General features: G+C 34.7%; 1 protein-coding gene across 5 annotated transcripts in view; it reads left to right on the top strand.

Moving 5' to 3' along the window:
- Positions 1–24,768, top strand: part of RBMS3 (RNA binding motif single stranded interacting protein 3) — a 1,259,852-nt gene that overhangs the window by 560,371 nt on the left and 674,713 nt on the right. The window lies entirely within an intron of this gene.

Genomic DNA, 24,768 nt, shown 5'->3' with positions numbered 1-24,768 from the left:
CCAGTGTGGTGAGCTATAGTCTGTCCAGACAAACTAGGTCCCCGTGGGCTAGATGATGACAGAGGGAAGGAGAGCAGTTCGAGGCCTAGTGCAAGATTGTGAAGGCACATGGTTGTTCATGCCAGTTGAAAGCTAATAACCAGTGTAGGCGTTAACTAGTTAATCATGACAGTGATACTGTTCAAATCATGAGATTGAATAAGTTCAGCTAGAAAGTGAGTGTAGAAAAAGGGAGAGGGGATGGTAGAAGGGGGTCAAATATATGGTGATGGAAGGAGAACAGGCTCTGGGTGGTGAGCACACAGTGTAATATATAGATGATGTCTTACACAGTTGTACACTTGAAACCTATGTAATTTTACTATCCATTGTCACCCCAATAAACTATAATTTAAAAAGATAAAAAATGAAAGAAAAAGAGAAGAGGATTAAAAGGAGAAGAGGTCTGCTGAATAAATGCAGAGTCATTCTAATTTTTAAAAGTTAGAGAAACAAGGGTGGACCAGTCAGAGGGACTGAGAGGAGATATCTAAGGAACTAGGAAGAAAACCGTAACAGACGGGTAGCCCAGAAGTCCAGTGAAGAAAGTGTTACAAAGAGAAGGTCTTTATAGACATTTATACATTTTGCTAAAAGGTTGACTAAAATAAGCATTGAAAACTAAATACAGAATTTAGCAGTGTGAGGGTCTTTAGTGACTTGAAAAGAGCAGCTTCAGTGAAATGGGGGGCAGGGGGCCCAAAAGCCTGATTGGAATGGATTCAAGAGAAAATGGAAGAAAGTAATCAAAGAGGGCAAATATAGAAAGGTCTTTCAATGAGAGTTATTGTAAATATGATGAAAGAAATTAGTGTAGATGGGAAGGAGTTAATATAGCATGCTTGCATACTGAAATGAGCTAAGAGAAATGGAAAAAAATATGTATTTCAGGAAATAGAGAAGGCAATTACATGAATGAAGGCATTGAGTATGCAAGAATCAGAAGAGGGTTCTATAGTTAGGGTCCAAAGATGATCTGCAGTCAGGGTTCATAAAAGGGAGAAAGGACGGTAATAGTTTGAACTTAGCATATTTTGTTATGATTCAAGAGGTGGGCTCAGAATAGTCTCTTTCTTCAACCTTCCCAACGTGCGCACACACACACACACACACACACACACACACACACACACACATCCCTCCATGCAGACATAAATACAATAGCATTAATGCATGGAAAACTTGAGGGTGATGTGGTGGTGCTCATAAATATTCATCAAAACATCATGTTGGTGTTTCCTGGCATTCTGTCCTCAAATATTACTGTTATGTTTCAGAACCAAGTATTTTTACTGTTAAAGTACAATTCATCTCAGGACCTGGAGAAGCCTCTGTGCAATTCAATATAACAAAGTACATTTCATGATTTAACAAAACAAACATAAAATCACTCTAAAACAGATGCCATAGATGGTACATAAGGACAGCTGCTAGAACATTATCGAGTCAGGAAAAAAGACCATCTTGCTTCTCTGTATTATAGGGCCAGGTATGTTCTGACCTGGAATCAGAGATACAGTTTGACAACATGTTGTCAACATAAGGGATGAGCAAACTTTTTTTATTTTGTAAAATAACAGACAATAAATATTTTCGGCTTGCAGGTGATATGATGTCTGCTTCAGCCACTCTATTCTGCTAGTGTAGTGTAAAAACAATCATGGACAAATACATAAATGAACAGATGTATGTTCCAATAAAACTTTATTTACACAAACAGATGGCAGACCAGATTTGGACTCTAGGCTATCATTTGCCAAACACTGTTTTACATAAATTTAGAGGATCAAAACATATTTATCAGTGGTTTTTAAATTTGAACCTTGCCAGTATTCAACAGGAAAGAGATGCATAATACAGTTTTCTGACATGTTTTGGTATGTTATGTTTAGCCACCCTAAAAACCCTATGCAGGTTTGTGAATTATTGGCTTTTCTGTACATTTTTAAGCTGCTTGGATCATTAAAATGTGGTTTGCAGGAAGGCAGATCTTTAAATAAAACCTCGTTATACAGTGGGAGGGGTACTACTTCCAAATTAACTAAGTGCTATGGTGTTTACCTGGGCTAAAATATCTGGTGCCATACATATGCATTATTTCTAAGGATTTTTATTTTTAAGAAAAGTGGAAATACATCAGTTTACTCTCAAAATGCTTAGTTTGCTTAAACCTGGTCAATATGAAGTACAGTATTTTCATAGTATGAAATTACATATCTGTAAATCACATCATTGTTAATAGCTGTACTACTTAGTCTTTGAGAAATGTACCCCAGCGTTGTCTTGGCAAATTCTCACGTCTACTCAATCAACATCTTTTCATCTTGACAAGAAGAACTTGACTAATTCCAGAACGTCTCCCTGGTTTATTTGTGAATTATAATGAAAAATAAATATCTACATTTAGTTGTATTTTGTTGTTGTTGTTTTGTTTTGTGCAACATCCATTCTTCCTCTTTTTCCCTCTTTGGACAACTACCCTTTTACTTCCTTATGTGTATTTCAGGTAGTCTCGATGCCAACCTTGTTCTCAGTGTCAGCATGTTGTCTAGGTTGGGTCAATTAGACCACAGCGCGCTTCGGGAACAGGCATGTCACACACACCAAAAGCGGTCCAGCTTCATCAGAGGCATTTCCAGGACTCTTCCTTGAGCATCTGATGAGGAGGCATTTCTTTTTCCTCTAGAGACTGATAAAACCGAGTTTGGTCCAAGAGACTTTTGCAGATACTTAGCCTCGGTTGGACCTTCCTGAGAATTGAGATTATTCTGAAGGAAGCAGAGCTGAAAGGTAGTAAGAGACCCAACCCCGATGACTTTGTTTTATCCCCTGCTTAAAGTCACAGTCCTACCAGCCAAGAAATCTCCTTGTGGTCAGCTAGTTTCCATTAGATGTTCTCTTACTAGCAATTTATTCCTCACTATTTGGGTTGGTCGTTGAAAGAAGCCCCTCCCATCATACCTTGATTTAAAGCCATAGTAAATCTCTGAGGTAGACTTTATAATTATTATTTTACAAACAAAGAAACCAAAGAAATAATATCATAGACCTTCTGTTTCTTCACTTACAAAATAAGTTGCCAGTAGCTTCCAGGATTCAAATTTAAGCCTGTAAATCTCCAGAACTCTTAATATCTTTCCTTTCCTCTCTCCCAAAAGGGAAGGTGACAAAGGCGCTTGCTTTTTCTTCTAGCTTGTTCATCCGATGCCAGTTATTGCATTGCCTCTAGAAACCCATGTATTCTCTGGGAGGGGAACTTGCCTTCAACATAAGAAAGTCAAAGCTGGAAGCAAACATAAGTAATGGAATTGGGTGACCTACAAAATATTGTTTACTATATCTGTATCTATTTTATAGTTGACTACATTAATATGCTATTTTCTCATATGAAGAAATGAATTTTGCCAGTTACTGATAAGGCAGTATAGCCTGGTGGATAAAAGCAAATTTCCTTGCGTGACTTCTTAGACTTAAATCCGAGCTTTCTTATTTACTAGCTGTGTGACCTTGGGAAAATTAAATGCCACTCACTCTGTGTATCAGTTTTCTCATCTGTAAAATGAGAGATAGTATTATACTAGTACCTGCCTCATAGAGTTGTGCAAATTAAATGTTAACATGTTCAGAATGCTTAGAACTGGATCTAGCAGAACATACTCTCTCAGATAGTGTTGAATATTATTATTACAATTATTGATACCTTTAGTAGATTCTCTTAGAAGGTCTTGGTTAGGTTTATTTTTGTAGTACTACAGCTAGGATAGTCTTTACCTAAGCTTTCTGATGATTTAGCATATGTGGCCCTGTTAGGGTAGCATCAATTTCATATTGACAAACAAATGTGTCCAGGCTGGCAGCCTCTCTCCCTCCTTCCTCCTTTCTCCTTTCCCTCCATCCTGCCTTCCTTTCCACCTACCCCCCAACCCCCTCTTAGAGGGGTTGATGGAACTAGGATTGGGAGAAGTATTTGTCACGATAAGCTGGATTTTACTATAACAAAATATCTCTGAAATTTCAGTGGCTTAATGCAAAAAAGATTTATTTATTGCTAATTCTGCTTTTCTACATTGGCAGAGAACTCTGTTCCAAATAGTATCTCAGGGAATTAAGCTAATAGAATTTCGACCTTCTCAACATGTGGCATCAGTGTTAGAGCAGCAAAAGATAGCACTGGCGATTTTTTTTCTTCTTTTAATATTTCTGTATTTTCCAAAATTATATGTTTTGGAAAATGTTTATGTGAAAATCAAATAATCTTATTTTAATAGAAACTAACTCAATTATAGTAAACTATGACCCAAAGCAAAAAGAAACAAAAAAGTGAAACCAAAAAATGAAACCTCATAACCTCAGACAGAAAAAAGGAAGTTATTATTTAATGACACATACTAATTTAGAAGAACAATTCTTTGTTCTTTACAATCACTCAATGTTTCATCATTGAGAACAAAGTAAAAAAACTTAGTAGTGATTTTAAAAATCACATAGTACTATAATATCACAGCTAAAATTTTCAGTTCATTGAGGATTTGAATAAATCTAGTGGTGATAAAATTCCCCTGATCACTAATAATATATAAACAGATGAAATAATGGTAGTATATACTTCCAGTAAAATTAAAGTTTAGTAGCATATAAAAATGCTTGTGAACTTATGAAAATGTTTAAACTGTCATTGCAGTTCTCAAAAGCAGTAACAGTAATATAAAATAATGAGATATTTGTTGTTTTATTTTTGATAATGTTGTTTGGCCATTCAGAATTAATTTTAATTCAGCAGTAATCTCTTCCCATAATATTTTCACTAATTACTTCCTGGCTTGTGGAAGAATATGTTATCCTTTACTTACATTAAAACACACACACACACACACACACACACACACACACACACACACACACAAAGTACCACTAATTTTAGTGAGAGTTTCTGCCTAAGAATGGAAAATGTATTGGGAAATATTAGCCACAAAGAATGAATAAACTCTTGATCTTTCCCTGTAAGAGTATTAATTGTACATCTCAGCAGATAGTTTATTCATTTTGTATCATTCCCAGAATGCCAAATAAATAAGTATTTGAATTTCTCCTTTCTCTCTCTTTAACTATGACAGAATCTTAACTACTGGCTGATATTTTTAGCTTCAAGTTTATATGTTAAGGATATTTTTTTCTTCCTTTGCTTCTTTCACTTTCAATTTTTATTATAGTTACTTACATTCTTAGCTAATCCAGTATTTTTAAAAGGAATAAGAAAAAATAGCAGTTCCCTGATCTGTCCTTGCTTTCTGCTTCCAGAGGCAACTACTTGGAAATCTCCCCTGTGGTTTCCTTGATTATTTACCCTTACATTTCTCAATAATATCCCTTCCTTTTATTAATATTTTTATTTTGGATATTGTCTACTATTTTTCCATTAAAGCTTCCAGATGTTGAAGCTTTAATTCTCTTTCTCACACACCCATACATGTCCTCATCATACTTCTCTCAATTTAGCTATATCTTAATATTTAGTTAGATGATTCAGTGTTCATATTATTATAGTACATCTGAGCCATGATTTTTACTAGAATCATATCTTCTTTTTTGTATAATTTTTATGTACTCTGATGCTAATAATCTCATTTTTGCTGCTGTTTGGGTAGTTTTCCTGCTCTAATCTGCATGGTTGTTCTCTAAACCTGCTATAGAGCTGGCTTCCTAGGATCTTCTTACTCAACTCATCTTGAGGATTTCCTTCCTCCATCTTCTGCTTTAGATCTACTGCCCTCTGACTCCAATGTCTTCCTTTCTCTTTTCTTACTCCCTTATTTTATGATATATATATTTTCCAAAAGTTTCTCATAAAGGAATATATGGGAGGTTAATATTGCTTCCTGCTTGGTTCTCATTTGATTGACAGTTTGGTTGGATATAGAATTCCAAGTTGGAAATCATTTTTTTAAGAACAGTGAATGCATTTCTTCATTGTCTCCTAGCTTTGAATTTTGATGTTCAGAAATCAGATGACACCTAATTCCCAGGGCTGTATACATTATCTGATATTCCACAATGATTTGGCTTGGTATGGGTGTGTTTCATTAATTTATCTAGGGATTTAGTAAGCCCTTTTAATTGGGAAAATCAGGTTTTCATTTAAGGAAAATTCTTGGATATATTTTGCTAAATTTCTCTCCAGGTCGAGCCTTATGGGCCATGATAAAGAGTTTGATTGTATTTTGGATGCAGAAAGAAGCTGTTGGAAAAATCAACAGAGAGTAACGTGATAGAGCAAACACATAAATCAGACCACGATACTAGTAATGTTTTACATCATATCTGAATATTTTTTCTCACAGATTTATCATAGTAAATCTATATATAATAATTAAAATTTACTTTTTGAATAGTTATCACTGTGTCATGGTTCAAAAATCAAAAACTCTATAAAGGTATACTGTGATAAGTCACATTCCTATTCCATTCTACTATTGTCCAGTTCCCAATGTCCACCAACATGAGGTGATCATTTTTGTTACTTGTATTTATGTCCTTCAAGAGAAAACAGTCAAATAAGAATACTCTCATTTTCCCTATTTTTTATGCAAACTATGGAAAAAAATTCACCTTACTTTTTAAAAACATGTAATAGATCTTTAAAATCCTTATATATATCAACAATTAGAGAGCTTCTTTATTCTTTTATACAACTACATAGTAATTCCACTTTATCTACATAGCATAATCTATATTTGTACAGTCTTCTGTTTATGAACATCATAATTATTTCCAAATATTTGTGATGAATAAGGAATAATCTCTTATATATATGCCATTTTGAGGTGTATAAGTATACCTATAAGGCAAACATCCAAGACTGAAATTATTAGGTCAAAAGTTTAATGCTTTTGTAATTTGAATAGATGCAGGGTGGTTTTTTACAATGTTGTCTGATTTATCAATTAATATCTTGGTATCTAGAATCAAACTGACATGGGTTCAAATCTCAGCTTCAGCCCTGCTACCTCTGTAAAATGAGTAGTTCCATTTATGTCATATCACTGCACCTAAAGCTGTTTCTATTCAGAAGCGGTTAAAATCCAGTATCAAGTGGGTTGAAGATATAGGTATCGAATGTGGAGTCGACTGTTTCAAAAAGTTTGTCTATGAAATGAAAGGGAATGTAAAGAGCTTGGGACGATGGATGAAGGGACTCTTTTAAAGTGGAAGAGATATGACCCTGTTTAAATTTTGGTGGACACAATCTGGTTTAGAATAACTGATTGGATATACAGGAGAGAGGAAGCATACAAGTTACTGAGAAGGAAGAAGGTGATAAGAATGGAAGAAGAAATGAAGGGGCTTATTGGGCTTAAATGATAGGAAGGGCACCCCTCTGCAGTACCACGAGGGATCATGAAGGTCAAAGAGCAAGGGAACTGTAGCGTTTATAGTTTTCAGTACAAGGTAACTGGGTTTTTCCATCTAGGCACTTCAACTTTTTGAAGGAGAACTGATTCTGGGTGGTGAACACACAACGTGATATATAGATGATGTATTACAAAATTGTACACCTGAAACCTATGTAGCTTTACTGACCATTGCCACCCCAATAAACTTTAATTAAAAAAAAAGTAAAAGGCAGAATCACCCTGTGCTATTAAGAGGTGGGGGGAGTAGTGGAAAGGTTATACTTTGGATCTTTCAGAAGATTAGAACAGTTGAAGTTGTTGCAGGTGATGAGAAGTTGAGCTGATCAAAGACATGGGCCATGATTGCTAGCCAATGCTATGCTCCTTTTGAGTTTGATGATCATAAATTTACAGGGAAAACCAGCTGTCTTTCTGTGGGACTTCAATCAAGCTCAGCTTCTTACATATAGGATATGTATTATTTGCTTGATTTTCTAAGTAAGCAGGAAGTGATGTTATGGCTCACCAAGTGTATTTTAAAATAATGAACCATCAGATCTAAGCTGAATAAAGAATACAGTGAGGGCTCAGGCGGGTGAGAGCAATTTAATAAGCAAATACAAAGGAGAAGTAATAATAGTTGTTTTCAGTATTAAACAATAATGAGCACAAATCATTTAACACCACCCCTAGTACATGGAACTCAGGAAATGTTAGCGGCTCTCATTATCATGAATAGAATCGTGTTCTATATTTATCCAATCTAATACTTCTCTAAGTTTAAAGAGTACAAGAATCTTTAAAAAGAGAATGTAGAAGAAAGGGCCTTCAAGCCAGCTGCTTATTTCAAGGGCATAAAATCAATCCATTTTTTTAACCTGACAAGCTGGTGGATCAGTTCATTTTTGTTTCTTCTTGTTTCTATTGCAAGCATGTTGCACTAGTTTTGAAAATGATATAAGTAAAAGCAAATGAAATTTGACCCGGTCAAATAAAGCATTTCTGTGATAGCTTTCAGAAGCTGCCACAAATTGGGTATCTGATTTAAAGAAGGTATGTTTTTTTTCCTTTTGCCTCCCCATCTTTGATGAAGTGGGTTGTGGAACTGGATATAGGCAAGGTGGAAGAGGGTGGCATATGTAGATCATTTGATGTTGCCAGAACTAGATATACATATTGATCAACTTTGGTTATTTAATCCTCTTGTAATTCTGTTATTCCAAAACAGTGAGACTATGAGTCTCTAAGAAAGCTGTTTTGGTAGGGATTCTCTTGTTTATTGAAGAGTAGTTAGAGGGAACGGGAGAACAAATATACACAGCTGAATTCAAACACTGAAAAATAACACAATGGATATCATCTAATTTATTATCTATACAAATGTGAAAGTGTAGAACAGAGCAGAATTTTTAGTAGTCCTGGATGCAAGATTAAAATAATTCAGAGTGATTTGTTGCAAACTATGCGACAGGTCAGCGCATTTGAATCTCATTTGAATTCAACAGTAATCATAAGAAGAGGTGCAAGCAGAATATCTTTGGTTAGTTCTGCATGTCTTTTACTGGCAGTGTGAAAAATAAAACTCCTTAGCTGTACATAGGTATAGAACTTAAATAGGACTGCTATTAGATGTTCTAAGCTTTCCAGAGAATATATTTATCTTCTCTATTCATCCTTTTTTTATTTTATTTCTTTGTTTTGTGTTCTGTCTTGTCTGTCTCTTATATTAGAGGGCATGGCCTATGTTTGTTTTGCTCTAGTTCCTAGAAAAGTGTCGGGAATATATTATCGGGTGCTTAGTAGATATTCATTGAATGAATTAACGAATGAATGATGAATAAATGTCAAAATTGTGCTTTCACTGTATAAATAAATCCTATTTTTTCAAGAAAACATTTGATTGAAACTGCATATGAAAATTCAGTATTTTTGAATCACCTTAACAGAGCATCAATTTAAGATTTAGTGGGTAGATCTAAGATGTGTGGGGTAGAGGACTTCAACTGATGTCAAATTGTGATTTTAGTCATCATGGTTACACGATATGCAGGACTCTTTAAGAACATTATAAACAATAAGGCTTTGAAAGAAGAGCACCTTGATTATTTTTCCTCATAGTTTCTTTTATTTTTTCAGTGAGTTCTTGACTATGTAAAATATTACATCCTGATTTCCTAATATGGGAAATATATATATATATATATATATATATATATATATATATATATATATATATATATATATATATATATGTATGTATATATATATACATATATATATATGACTGTCATATATATATATATATGGCTGTATCTGGTATTTTTTGTTTATCTATGAGTGGTATTTATATTATACACAGAGTAGAGTTCTTTCTGTATTATTCTTTTTGAAAACTGAATAAGCTGTACTTACAAATGACTTGAAAAATCCAATAGAAGTGGGAAAGGATTGCAGGATAATGGTTACCCTTGAAGCAGAGATGAAGCTTTTTGATTACATAGAGTTGCCTTTCTCTGTTTAAGAATACTTTGTCCTTTACCCTTGCACCTCACCTTTTGTTTGCAGTGATCCTGTATATAATGAGTACGGCATGCACAATGTCAGAGAAGGACCCCGATAAGGAAAGAGCATGATCAGATAGTTCTCAGCTAACACGTAGTGTTTCTCTCCATTACCCTTATCTTCTATACTGTACTTATATTATTATGCCTTCTCCAGTTTTCAAAACCAATATGTAACTATGTAGCCCTTATACAACAAGAATATATTTCAATGGCAGGATTCACATGAGTTTATTATATATTCATAAACGAGGTCGGACAATTAAGTTTGTGAACTCATTCTAAAAAAAATGCTACATACCTCATTGCTGAATGTCACTATGTTCACCTTCGAAGTATTCCCCTTGGGAAGCTATGCACTGATGCCAGCACCTAGTCCACCCTTCAAAGCTATTCTGGAACTCTTTTTCTGGAATGGCCATCAGAACTGTGGTCCTATACCCCTGATGTCCTGAATGTTATCAAAATGTCTTCCTTTGAATATTTCCTTTATCTTTGGGTAAAGAAAGAAATCACTGGAGGCCAGATCAGGTAAGTAGGGAGGGTGTTCCAATACAGTTATTTGTTTACTGGCTAAAAGCTCCCTCATAGAAAGTGCCGTGTGAGCTGGCGCATTGTCGTGATTTGAGAGCCATGAATTGTTGGCGAAAAGTTCAGGTTGTATAACTTTTTCACGCAGCCTTTTCATCACTTCCAAATAGTCAACTTGGTTGTTTGTCCAGTTGGTATAAATTCATATTGAATAATCCTCCTGATATCAAAAAGATTAGCAACATTGTTGCAATAAGTTTGCGACCTTACTTGTCAGAACTTGTGTGTGTGTGTGTGTGTGTGTGCGTATTAGTGAAGAGTAAATTGTTTTTCTACCCTTCTACGTTCTTTCAGCTGTTCTAATAATCAAATCAACATGAAACAGAATAACAAAAGAAAATAACCAAATTTTATCTCATATGTATGTATGGAAACCCCACATACATGAAAGAGAGACCCCACATATATGACAGGTTCAGAGACAGAAAAATAAAATAAGGTTTATGTGACGTCCTGGACTAAGGAATGAGGAATGAGTCCTGAGACTTCAGGGGGCGAGGAGGGTAATTCACAGGGCAATAAGAACAGATGTTTGGTAATTAAATGTTTGACCTGCCACCTAGATAGAACATTAAAAGTTATTTCTGGTAATAGCTCTTATTATGGAAAAACCTCCAATTTATATTCTTCTAGGTAGCTAAGGGAGGAGCCAAAGTTTCTCCTGAGCCTGCAGAGTTTTGATTACCTTCAGCGCAATATAATCGGCATGCCAAAGTGGCACATCTTGGGAAGCCTATTCTAAACCCTTTCAGTCACGTCTTTGAAACTTAATGAGAAATTTTATATTGCAGAAGTTGGGCTGGTATATTGCTTCATCTCGTTTAATCATTCTCTTAGTTTTGAGAACAGGTTAGTTCAGTTCAACAGTTGTATTCCTTACTCATCTGGTAAGATAGCTGGAACTCATTTCAGGAGGTGGTCATGCATCTGGGCTCCCAGTTAAGCCTATGGTGAAACAATCAGGTATTTAGTAAAAGATATCTCAATGGAAACAAAAGAAAAACAATGGTTAATGATTAGAGCTGAATATAATCTGAGTTTCAGCATTCTGAAGGCAGTGGTTAAGAAGATTTCTAGATGTCTGGCTCAAAGCATCTTCAGATGGAGTGAGGGTAGGCAGTGACAATCTGATAGCTTTTCCTCATTTAAAGTTTGGGTGCTTCCAGTGATCTTTCTTAGAAGCCACATGAAGATTGTCCATACATGAGCTACTGTGGTGATATCCCTGACGTTTGCTCCAAGTCACCTAGCTTCAGTTTGCAGTGCTTCAGGGAAAAAAAGGGCAGTTTTAGTTCTAAATGATTCCAAGTCAAAAGTGGGAGAAAAATTGGAAACATTAGTTTTGAGAGTTGTAGCCAAATATGTGAAGAAACTAAAAGAATTCAGGATCAAGTCCCAGTTTACAGGTTGGAACAAAACCTCAAAAGACAATAAACAGCACTAGAATCTAATATCCACAAAGGTGTATTACTGAAATGTATTTTTTTCTATACAATTGCTCTTATTGTACAAAGGATAGCCAAAGTAACACATATTTGTTTGCAAAATATGCTTAGATTTAATAAACATGGCATGTTGTTTATATAGGTGCAGCAATAACACCGTGTTTCCCCAAAAATAAGACCTAGCCAGACAACCAGCTGTAATGCATCTTTAGGAGCAAAAATTAATATAAGACCTGGTATTATATTATATTATAGTATAATATAGTATAGTATATAAGATCTGGTATTATATTGTATTATATTATAATATAATATATTATATTATATTATATTATATTATATTATATTATATTATATAGTATAATATTGTATAGTATATAAGATCTGGTATTATATTGTACTATATTATAATATAATATATAATATATAATATAATATAATATAATATAATATAATATAATATAATATAATATTATATCTTGTCTTATATTATAAAAGACCTGTTCTTCTATTATAGTAAAATAAGGCCGGATTTTATATTAATTTTTGCTCTGAAAAAACACATTAGAATTGATTGTCTAGCTAGGTCATATTTTCAGGGAATCACGGTAGTAATTAACCATACAGGCTCTTTTAAATCTACTTTGCTGTAAATTTTTTATAAGAAATCTCTGACTGAACTTTTAAAAGACCCTCAAGAGCAGGAAAGTTAAGTCAAGGATTTGCTCTCTGACTTCACATGTAATACCTGTAGATTTGGGTGAGTTCCTCTCTTCTTGAATTCCCTGAAATATCTTGTGGTTTCTGCACCTGCCAGGAAATTACTTTCCTTACTCATCTGGTAAGATTGCTGGAACCCACTAAGCAAGATACCAGGCCAATATTTTCAACGGTTTTATTGGCTTTCATGGCAGTCTTAGTTCTGTAAAGCTATCTGATCATCTGTGAGTCTAAGCGTGTCTCTATCACACATGACATTACATTATAAGCCTTGGTAATATAAATAATGTTTCCCATTATATCATGTTGCAAGGAGAATGGAATCTTATTGAACTTACACAAATAATTGATGGCCATGAAAATAATAATATTCACTGATAGTTTCTGAATTATGGAGGGATTAAGTTGGGAGAAGACAATAAATGTTTCAGTTCTTACAAGTGTGCAATGTACCAAATTTCTCTAACTTAGGAGAAAAAGTTTCCTTATATCTGGAAAATAAAATGAAATCAAATCAAGAACCAGCAATCTTTCCAACAAAAAGTCATAAAAATTGTAGTCATTCTCATCAGCTCATTCAGTCTTATATTATTGATTCTTGTTGATCTTGGTCTTTTTGTTAGCAGTTTTATGAGTCTAATCTTTTTTCTAGAGTTCTGTAAATTCTTACCCAGTTCAGCAGTATGAGCTGAAAGTTATTAGAAACCTGCATTCTACGGTAAATGTCAGAGTCCTTTCCATGAATTTCTCTGAAGATAAAACATATTTGCAAACATATCAGAGTAAGACAATAAATGCAAATGATAAAAAGACTTTAAAATGGTCATGTTTAAAGATCTAATGAAAGTGCAATGCAATTGACAAGGAAATTTCCTTATTTCTCTAATACACATTTAAAGATAATAACCAGAATTATAAATGATGATAGTATACGAAAGCATATCAGAATTTTAGAAATTTTGTACAATTTCTAGAATACTTATATTAATTTCCATACAAATATAATTGAAAAAGGTTTAGAATCACTTATTTAGCAATGTTCCCTGTGTAATTTAACATATCAAATCAGCCAAATTACTGCAACATCTCTCTTTTTATAAGAATAAAGAACACATTTTTTAGAAATTTCAGGGATCTTCTGAAAAATGCCAGTTAGTTCCTTTAGATTTTATTTAGAATGATTTTGGGGAAGTTTGTTAGAAATATCGAAGAGGTTTTAAAACAGTCAAGTAGAATCACAGGTCACTGAAAAAAAAATACTAGTTTATCCATTTAACCATAGTGATAATAAAAGATTACAAAGGGAAATACAAAGTGTTACACAGTTGTGCACAAAAATAGCTTTTCTTTACACTAAGAAACTGGGGTTTACTTATGTAATCAAAGAACTCTTTATCAAAGAATATAAAGAACATAAAAAGTCATTTTGATAAAACACAACTCTTTCTTTCCTTTTATATTATCTTATCAGGACCACATCAGTAGTACAAGAAAATTGTGTACTTTTAGCAGATAAAATATTATTACATTTTAGTTGTATATAAGTACAATATTGATATTAAATATTAATTTAGAAAAACCTTGTAGCAAACTTATTTATTCTTATCCAGCTTGATCACACATAAAATTTCTTTCTCAAGATCCCTTTTTTTCCTGAACCTCCACAGCTGAGTTCTTAAAGTAACACATTCTACTTTTCTTGTATACAGAGTTGTTTCCCTTATTACGTACCATGTATCCCCGAAAATAAGAGCGGGTCTTATATTAATTTTTGCTCTAAAAGACGCATAGGGCTTATGTTCAGGGTATGTCATCCTGAAAAATCATGCTAGGGCTTATTCTCTGGGTTAGGTCTTATTTTCAGGGAAACATGATATATGAGTTCTTAACCCTTAGAAACCTTAATTTTGAGTGAAAACTGAGAAATAACCATTTGTGAACTGTATGCTACACCAATATTCTTTAGACTAATAAATGTACAAATACATTTTATAATTTCAAGAAACATGTGCTTCTTCACAGTGTAATCTTTCTATGTGATACAAGACATGTTTATTAACAGATCCAAATTTACCCTTTAGTTTCTTTGCAATAAGAAGCCAAAAATGGATAAACCCATGTTCAGTAATTAACGTTTCATTATTTTATCTTATTTGGAAATGATCTGGATATTTAATAATTTGACTTGACTCATCATTTAACACAATTTAATAAAACTCTAAGGTTTCAAGTTACCAAAATATTTTGGGAAACTGTTTTAAAGTACGTATACCATAATACATACTGTGGTTCCACGAAAATAAGACCTAACTGGACAATCAGCTCTAATGTGTCTATTGGAGCAAAAATTAATATAAGACCTGGTATTATATTATATTATATTATATCCAGCATTATATTACATTATATTATGTTATGTTATATTATATTATATCATATCATATCATATCATATCATATCACATCACATTATATTATATTATATTATATTATATTATACCCAGCATTATATTATATTATATTATATTATATTATATTATATTATATTATATTATATTATATCATATTACATTACATTATATTATACTATATTATATTATATTATATTATATTATACCTGGTCTTATATTAATTTTTGCTGCAAAAGACGCATTAGAATTGATTGTCCAGCTACATCTCATTTTCGGGGAAACACGGTAATTATTGCTAAAATGTTTTACTTTCAGCCTTTTATTCTACTTACATCTATCTAACATATTAATTCTTAAGAATTATGTTTAGATTGCCCATGGAAATTTTATTACACAGTAGACAGTGTTAGTTATCCTCTGAAGTTATTATTTGTGTTTGACAAATTTTGCAAAAGAGATAACATGAACTTACTTGACTAATAAATCCAAGTAGAATGCAAGTATTATACTGAATTCTGGTAATCTAAAGACATACGTGTTTTATTTAAACTAGCAAAGTTATATTAGCTTTAATTCCAAATATTTTTCCCAGATCATGTGAACCTTAAAAGCATTTGGACTGGTTTCTATTATATATTTAGAATCTGTATATAAGTTCTTATAGTTTAAGCCAGTTAAATAAAGCTTTTTTACAAATTGGTAATACCAATTTGGTAGAAAATACCATACGTATATGTAACATATATCCATACACATACATAGACACATAGACAAATGCAAACAGAAGCCTTGAATAGTATTTGTTATAAAACTTTAGCCATGAGATGGGTATGATATTGTAAAATTTACTAGTTATAAAAGAACAGTTGGAATAAATTAAGCTTATTTGTTCAGATGGCTAAAGCATTTTCTTATTAATATTTGTGTAGAATATAATTAATATTTGCATTTGTCCTTGACAAGTAATCATATGGAAACTGTAGACCACCTTGTATTGTTTAGAACCTGTTTTTTTTTTTTTCTTTTATTTTTCTTTAGTTTTAAGAATTGAGGATGGTAAAGATAGGTAGGCTTTTTAGCTGCTTCTAGAGATGCATTTCTGATTTTGCAAAGATTTGTAAGATAAGGACAGTTGCTCTCAATTTTTCAAAGAACTGCTTTGCAGCCTAAATGACGTCATAGGTTAATCTACCCATCCAAGTACATCATCACATTATTCTGAATTTGCTGTGGTTTCTGTAAAGTAAATAAATAAATAAATAAATAAATAAATAAATAAATAAATAAATAAATAAATAATAAGATCATTTGCATTTTAAGAAATGGCTCTTAGGTCCTTGAGAAGATGGAGCTAGAAAAATCTACATCATAAAGACACACAGAAAACATCCAAGTTACAAGCCTTGAAAAAAAATGAGTTCCTAGCAGCCTCTGAATATTAGCCTCCAGCTTCTAATTCACACTGTGCGAGCTCAGGCAATTTCACCATTTATTATTATTATTGTTATTATTTTAGCATGCCTAATTAATATGGCTTGAAGAGAGGACTTGTATGTCTTCTGCTTTATATTATTAGGCAGGAGAAATGTTCTCCAGTGAAACACATTGTCCATCCCCACAATAAAATCAGGTGAAAGAGATGTAATCACGTCACATAAAGCCTGTTTAAATACACCAACTCCCCTGTAAACTTTTACATCAATTCCATCAACTCTTACATTCTTAACTGTAGCCTTAATTAGGACTTTATCAACAGGTTTGATTTTACAATACTGGGAAGAAGTGCTCTGAGACAGACAAAATACCCGTTCCCATAAAACCTTTAGATAAAGTTGACATAACTCTTTTACATAAAGCCTGTTTGAACATTCCAATTTTTGTAATCTTTTCTATCTTTACATTTCTACATTCTTTTAATTTAATTGCAGCCCGAGATAAGGCTTCACCAATACGTTTTGGTCCCATAATTTATAGGATTTCCATATCAACAAGTCCTGGAAACGTCTCTTTTCTATCCTCTGACCATTTTATCCACTCTGTGTAAAAAGGCTTTGGACCCCATCCCCAGGGAGGGGTCCAGTCAGGGTACCCTGGCCCTTTGGCTGATTTTAAATTTGATTAACCGGCCTAACTGCTGCCGAAGTGATCGCTGGCCAGGTTTCTCATTATAATCTCTGCCTCTCCGCTTTTTAAATTTCCCCAAATGGGGATAAATAGACCAGACTAGTTTGGGACCCTTTAATGGTAAGGGATTACAGGAGGGTCACTTTAGCACACCCAGCCTTTGGTAGTGATGTATTAAAAACAAATCTTTGTTTTAATTCCATGTTTTATTTACCCCAATTTTTAAGAGGAAATTCTTAAGGCTATTATGTGTCTTTGTGTCCACTTTTCAAAACTTAGTGTTTCTATAGTTACCAATAAAACAACTGTTATGATGAGAGCTCCCTAAACATTTTCTAATGTAGAAGTTTTTCCGATTCAAAGGATCCATTGTCTGCCCTTTGGTGATAGGATATATTAATCACAATAGCGACTCAAACCAATATGCCATTTTATGGTTTAACTATGGACAAAGGAGACATCCCCAAAGGAAAAAAAAAAAAAAAGATGGAAAAAAGATGCAACCCTCACCTCACAAGATCCAGAAAATTTACTCCCAGAATTAGATACAGCATTTCCAAAACACAGGGAATCACATGCTTCTCACTTTTTGAGCAGAATAGGGAGATGTCCAAAAGTTCACCCATTTTTTTTAGATTCCCTAAGCCCAGATCCACAGCCTACTCAGCTGACCGCCAGACATATACCAGTATACATCCTCCGGCTGGCAGAAAACAAGAACTATGAGGGGCCCTGTTCTTACCATCTCTAGGAGGAAAGGAATGAACAAAACCCATGAGTACTCACAGCAAATAACCAAAATGTATCGCTAAGCCCAAGGAACTAATGCCACAAATATTTTTTTCTTGATAATCTACATTTAGAAAAGGAAAAAATGGAAAAGAATGCTCACCATTCTGCTTCCACCAAACTCTGTAGGTAGAGATTTGGGAGTCTGACACGGCAAGAATTCTTCCCTTTTGCCAGCTCCTGTTAGAGTTCCCAGGATCTTTCCACTGCATCAGTTTCGGGATGAGTTTCCCCAGCCAGTGATTTTTCCCCAGCTAGTGAGGTATCCTGCTGACTATGAGAACTGTGAGGAGAAAAGAATATTTTCTCTGTCCTTCTAGGTTCTTTCAGCTGATCTAAGAAATCAACACAAAACAGATTAGGAAGAGGAAATAAATTTAATTACCTGTGTATATGTGGGAGCCCAGCATGCATGAGAGAGTCAGAGACCCCCAAATGCATGAGAGGTTCAGAGACAAAATGGGAAAATCAGGTGTGTGTGTGTGTGTGTGTGTATGATAAGGAATGAGGTAGGAACACTAAGTCTTCAGAGGGAGGAAGGTAATTTGCAGGAAATAAGAAGAGCAGATGTTCAGTAGTTTTATGACTTGCTGTATACATAGGTCATAAAAAGGTATTTCTGGTAATAATTCTTATTATGCACAAAGCCCCCAATTTATATTCTACTAGGTAGTTAAGGGAGGGGCAGGAGTTTCTCCTGTGCTCACAAGGTTTTGACAACCTTCATCTCAAAATCACACATGCCAAAGTGGCACATCTTGGGGAGGTCTGTTCTGGAAAAAAAAAAGTATATATATATATATGAAATAAATACATACATATGTATTTAGTGATTCATTATATATATGTGTGTGTATACACACATATATAATATACGTAAATATATATCGTGAATCACTAAATACTTTTAGTTGTTATTGTCAATTGAGTTTGAAATTTGGCGTAGAGAGATGGGCTGAAGATTAAAAATTTAGAAGTCATCAGTTTACAGATGTTATTTATTATAACCAGAGGACTAAATTCTATCACCAAGAATACATGTGGATATAGATACTATAAATGGTATATGCTTCATTTTCTAAACTTTCTTGGTCCAATATTTTTTCTCTTAAAACATATTTTCTATCTAATATTTTATGGAAAAAAATGTTATGAAAACTCTGAGTGGACGATTACTAAAAACTTTCTGATTAGAAAATAATGCTTCAAATATATTGGGAAGAAAATTTATAATTTTCCTTAGGAGCGTCAATTAAGTGTCTCTTGGAATAAAGACCAGAGTTTTATATGTCAGGGAGCAAAGGCAATCGATAGATGTTATGGGCTCACATTAGGGTACATTCATAGCTGCTTAGTAGATACTAGTTTTCTTGTTATTTTTCTCTGTCATAGATGCATGTAGGATACAAAGCCACGGAAGTACTGTCTCTGATAGAAGGGAAACTATGCAAATGAGTTTTCTATTATCAGTAATTATAAGCAGTTCTCTTATTGGTCACTGGCCAAAATGCTTCAATTTTTTCCAGGAGGTGGGAGAGAATGAAAAGAAGCAGCTCAGTTATACAATGTAGATGTTGTCCTGACCTCCTTCTGTCCTTGTCAAACCTCTTTCACCAGCCATTTCTACAGTCTCCCAAGTTTTCCCTAGATACAAGGAATTCTGCTTTATATGCATGACAAGACAATTTACCCATGGTGAACAGGTCATAGCTTGATTCATTGCTGTGGCCTTCGTAGATAGATTTGCAGTGGTCCTTTCATAGGCTCACATATGTTCTTACTTGTGGTTAGACACTGGAATTAACAGAGGACTGGCTTGAGCTAAGGGTTTGGCCACTGACCATGGCCCAAATTGAAAATGACTCCTTTGAGGCTCCATCAAGCCTCCAGATTCTTGTCAGAATCATGTTCGAACCAACATTATACAGTGCTTGGGTTAACTATGATTCTTTGTGGAATCAAGGGTTTTTCATAAGAGTGCTTATCAGACTGGTAAGAGGTAATTCACCCAATAATCATTTCATAGAATTTATACAGATAAAAATTTTAAGGTATTACTAATTTTTCTTCTCTCTACCAACATTCTACTAAGCACGTTCTACATATAATTGCACTTAATTCTTAGCGAATGCTATAACATTTTCCTGTTTACCCCATTTTTATGATGAGGTAACTGAAAACCACAAAGGCTAACATTTCATAAGGTAACATAGGTAGGTATAGATATGGGACTGACATACTTCCAGAGTGGTCCTACCTCAATGCCCTTGCTCTTTTTTCTAAACTTGTAACAAATCTTCCAACCTGGTATTTTAAGTCAGGGATCCAGCGATACTGCACTCAGTCAAGTTGGCACATTTAATTACTGTTTTTTGGTGACTTTTAAATCACTTACAGGCATGATATGAGGCATTTGTGGACAGCATTCTCCCATCAGATGGACTATTCCACCCGGAGATGTCTTGCTGGTATTTTCATGTATCTGCTGTAGAACAGTCCTTATTTTCACAAGAATTCTGAGAGGCTTTTATTCTTATATCCATCCTGTTAGGAAGTCAGTCTATTCTGTCATACGAAGAGCAACTAGGCAGGTAAGAGCCTACAGCTTTAAGTTTTTGGGTCTTTCATCATTGAGGGCTTTCTTTGTGAAGCAATGTTTGGCTTTGATTGAATTACACATACCTCTACACATATCTGTACACATATACATATATATGTATGGATTTCATTATATATGTGTTTATATACACATGTGTACACACACACAACTTGTGGATGTATGATAATATGTATATCCATGTTACTACCACCCACATCAAGATATTGAATATTTCCATATCCCCCAAGAATTTCCTTCCTTCCTTTCTAGTGTGGGAGAAAAACCTTCTTTTGCCCCAAGGTTCTTTTGGCAGCTAATAATCAAATAGACATGAGATAGCAAGAAAAAATAACTAACTTAATATACACATATGTGTGAGAACCCTGCATACATGAGAGAGTCAGAGACCCCCACATGCAGGAGAGGTTCAAAGGGGTTCAATGGGAAGATAGGGTATATAAGACATTCTGAGCTAGGGATGAGGTAAGGTGCCTTGGGGCTTCAAAGGGCTGTGGCAGGATGATAAGAACAATAGCTGCTTAGTAAAAAAGAAGTTTGGCCTGCTGTACAGGTGGGTCAAAAAGAGATTATCACTGATAATCTCTTATTATGGGCAAGGCTCCTAATTCAGGTTCTTCTAGATCAGGGGTGTCCAAACTTTTTTCAACGTTTTTTACCAAGGGCCATATGTGGTAAAATACACGAACAGCCGGGACACTCACTCGAGGTGAAGTACGTATTACCTCACCTGGTTTATTTAAGTAAACTAAATATATTTTTGGAATTTGCTGTGGGCCAATAAAAAATGGATTGCGGGCCGCAGTTGGCCTGTGGGCTGCAGTTTGGACACCCCTGTTCTAGATAGAGGGAGGGGCAGAAATTTCCCTTAAGCCTGAGGCTAAAATTGCCCTTAGATCAAAATAATCGACATAACCCAGAAACACATCTTGGGGTGGCTCGTTCTGACCCCCCCACACTAGTCCAAAGCAAACACCACTCCAACCCTCAATCCCCACATATAAGTATGTGCACACTTAGTGGTAATCATATCATAGATTCGTTTTCTCTGTTCTTAAACTACACATAAATGAAATCATAAGGAATACAGTGTTTATAGTCTGACTTCTTTCATGCAACATGTTTTTGAAGTTCATCCATGTTCTTTTTCATTTAGTATTTGTTTTTCATTTTCATAGCTTCATAGCTTGTAGTAGTTCATTGTGTGAATATCTTTTGATTTGTTTATCCATTTTTTTCTGTGGATGGATACTTGGATTAAAGCTGCTAAGAGCATTCTTGTCACAATCTTTTCATGATCATAGGTACTTATTTTTCTTGAGTATGTACCTATGAAAGGAATTGTTGTGTTATTGGGTCAGGCTTAGATTTTCAAAAAGTGATTTGGAATGCTATTCAGAGTGAGAACAGTAAATCAAATGATTAAAATGAAGTTAAATATGACTTATAATTGGAGAAAGAAGTACTGTGTTTAGTCCACAAGAAATGGCTAAGAGGTAATTTCCAAATTCTCTTGAAGTATTTAAAGGGTAATTTTAAGGAAGAAAGGAACACACTGTCACTTTATACAAAGTACAAGATGACAGAAAATGGGATTGAATTTGGACAAAAGAGTGCTTAGGCAAGGTAGTATCATAATTAACATAGAAATAGGCTACTGTCCCCAGGATGTCTTCAAACAGAATTCTCTCACTTTGGGTAAAAGGTAGCTAGGTATGGAAGCAAACTTTTCTTGATATCTCATGGTCCTTATTCTTGATTTTCTTCTGGAAGATACAGTTTTCTTGCCAAAATGTCTTATGTGTAGAGTGACTCCCCCCCCAATAGATAGATAGATAGATAGATAGATAGATAGATAGATATTGACATATATATATATATGGTAAGGTGCCTCAATATAAATATATATATATATATATATATATATATATATATATATATATATCTATCACACACGTGCACACACACACACACACACACACACACACACACAATGTTGAAGCCATAATACTTCATTTAGTACAAATGCTAAATAGGATAATGTGCCAGGACAAATGCTCCGAGGAAAACTGGAATGTATTGTTGTGTATTTATGACTAATATTTCTGGGGCAAACCAGTGACACTGGACACAGTTGACAAAAGTAAATCTAGTGAGGAATTCTGCTTCCAGTATGACAGAGTAGCTCATATTAAACAAAACTTTCTATAGTTAACAAATACAAACACTGGACAGAATATAAAGAACAACTAACTGGAAGCAATGAAAGTCCCCCAAATTGAGTGACTCTGGAGGGGAGTCCACACTTGGAGGAAGGGAATGGCTCTGGGTAAATTTTTTATTTTCATGCCTTCTAGCCTGAGAAAAAGCTATAGTATGCATCACATCTGGTGCCTAGAACTCCGCAAATTATCTTCTGCTTCTATTTCGGACAGAGACCTACAACCTCCACTGGGTTTTGTGAGAGTGGGACCCAGAGTTCACTTTCATTTGACCCTATAACACTTGCAAACTCAGGTCTTAGACTCCATTTTTTTCCCCCCTATATCCGGCTCCAATTTCTCCCTTTTGGGCGAAAGCAACCTGCCTAGAGAATTCTTGGCAAGCAAACTACAAAATGATATCTAGCTAGGGCCACTGCATAGCACAACCTCACGGGATGCTGTTCTCACAATGGGCGCTGTGAAGGGTACCTTCTTGCATTGTGCCTGGCATAACCTATTCGGCCGAAAGGTATTGTCATCAAGGGGCCTCTTCCTCTGAGAGGGCACTGCCCCATGCCAGAGCATGTGACTATGAACAGAGTGTGACCTTGTTGTAGCCACATGTGCCCATTGTAAGGGAAATGATCTACATGGATGGAAATGGCAGCTTTCTGCCAACTTGTTCTTTCATGGCTAAGAAAATGTCCTATTTAATTTATATCCTGTGTTTCCTTACCTTCACAGTGCCATTCTTGGGCCACTGTATGTGGTCCTTTCCTGATGCTTAGTGAACTGAGCGGAAGATGGTAACGAAGAAGTATTCCCTATGTCAAAGTTAGCTTCAAGGGCAAAGAAACTTGAAAACCCATTCCAAAGGCTAGATGTGTGTAGTTTTTTTATAGTACAGCAGGAAGTACTCAGACACAAATTCTGGTGATCCACTCAGCTGTCATCATTTTGGAAAATGGTTTTATCTAAATTTCACTTCTGAAGAACACTTTTATCTGGAAAGATAGCTAATTTTCTATGTATGCATATCTATTACAAGAAAATATTGAGATTATACTGTCAGAATTTTAAGGATAATCATTTTCCTTTTGGTCATGAGAAGCCATACCAGAGGTTCATTTAGGCTAATTTTTCAAGGTTATGGTGAGTATTATATTTGCTTTCCATTGCTATCATAACAAATTGCCACAAACTTAATGACTTAGAACAACACAAATATATTTTATAGCTCTGTAGGTCCGATGTCTGATATTACCAGGATTTTAAAATCAAGGATTGGCTGGGCTGCATTTCTTCCTGGAGTCTCTATTTCCTGGTCATTTAAGTCGTTGGCAAAATTCAGTTCCTTGCTGTGGTAGGTCTGAAATCCCCATTTTCTTGTTGACTGTCAGCGGAGTCAACTTCTAGAGACCTCCACATTGCTTGGCTCATGCCACCCTTCCTCCATCTTCAGAGACAGCAATGGCATATTCAGTCTTTTTCAAGTCAGTTCTCTCTGACTCACTGTTTTTCCTTCCCCTTCCACTTTTCAAGGCTCATGCCATTAGATTGGACTCACCTGGGTAACCTAGTACAATCTCCCCATCTTCAGGGGCTTGACCTCAGTCACATCAGAAAATGTATCACCTTGTCATGTAATGTAATATATTTACAATTTCCTGGAATTCGGATCTTGACATCATTGGGGGCAGTGGTTATTTGCCCACCACAGAGTTCAGACATTCTGCCCTATTGCATTCTTTGCTCAATTTATTTAGCAAACATTTAATGAATGCTTAGTTTGCAACAAAATGTATAGAGCTGAATGAACTGTGACTGCTTCTTGGGGGCTAATCACTACAGCAACCAGATTCATATTTATAGATACA

This window comes from Rhinolophus sinicus, linkage group LG10 (genome assembly GCF_036562045.2).
Source record: "Rhinolophus sinicus isolate RSC01 linkage group LG10, ASM3656204v1, whole genome shotgun sequence".
Classification (NCBI taxonomy): Eukaryota; Metazoa; Chordata; class Mammalia; order Chiroptera; family Rhinolophidae; genus Rhinolophus; species Rhinolophus sinicus.
This window is presented reverse-complemented; position numbering and strand designations above follow the sequence as displayed.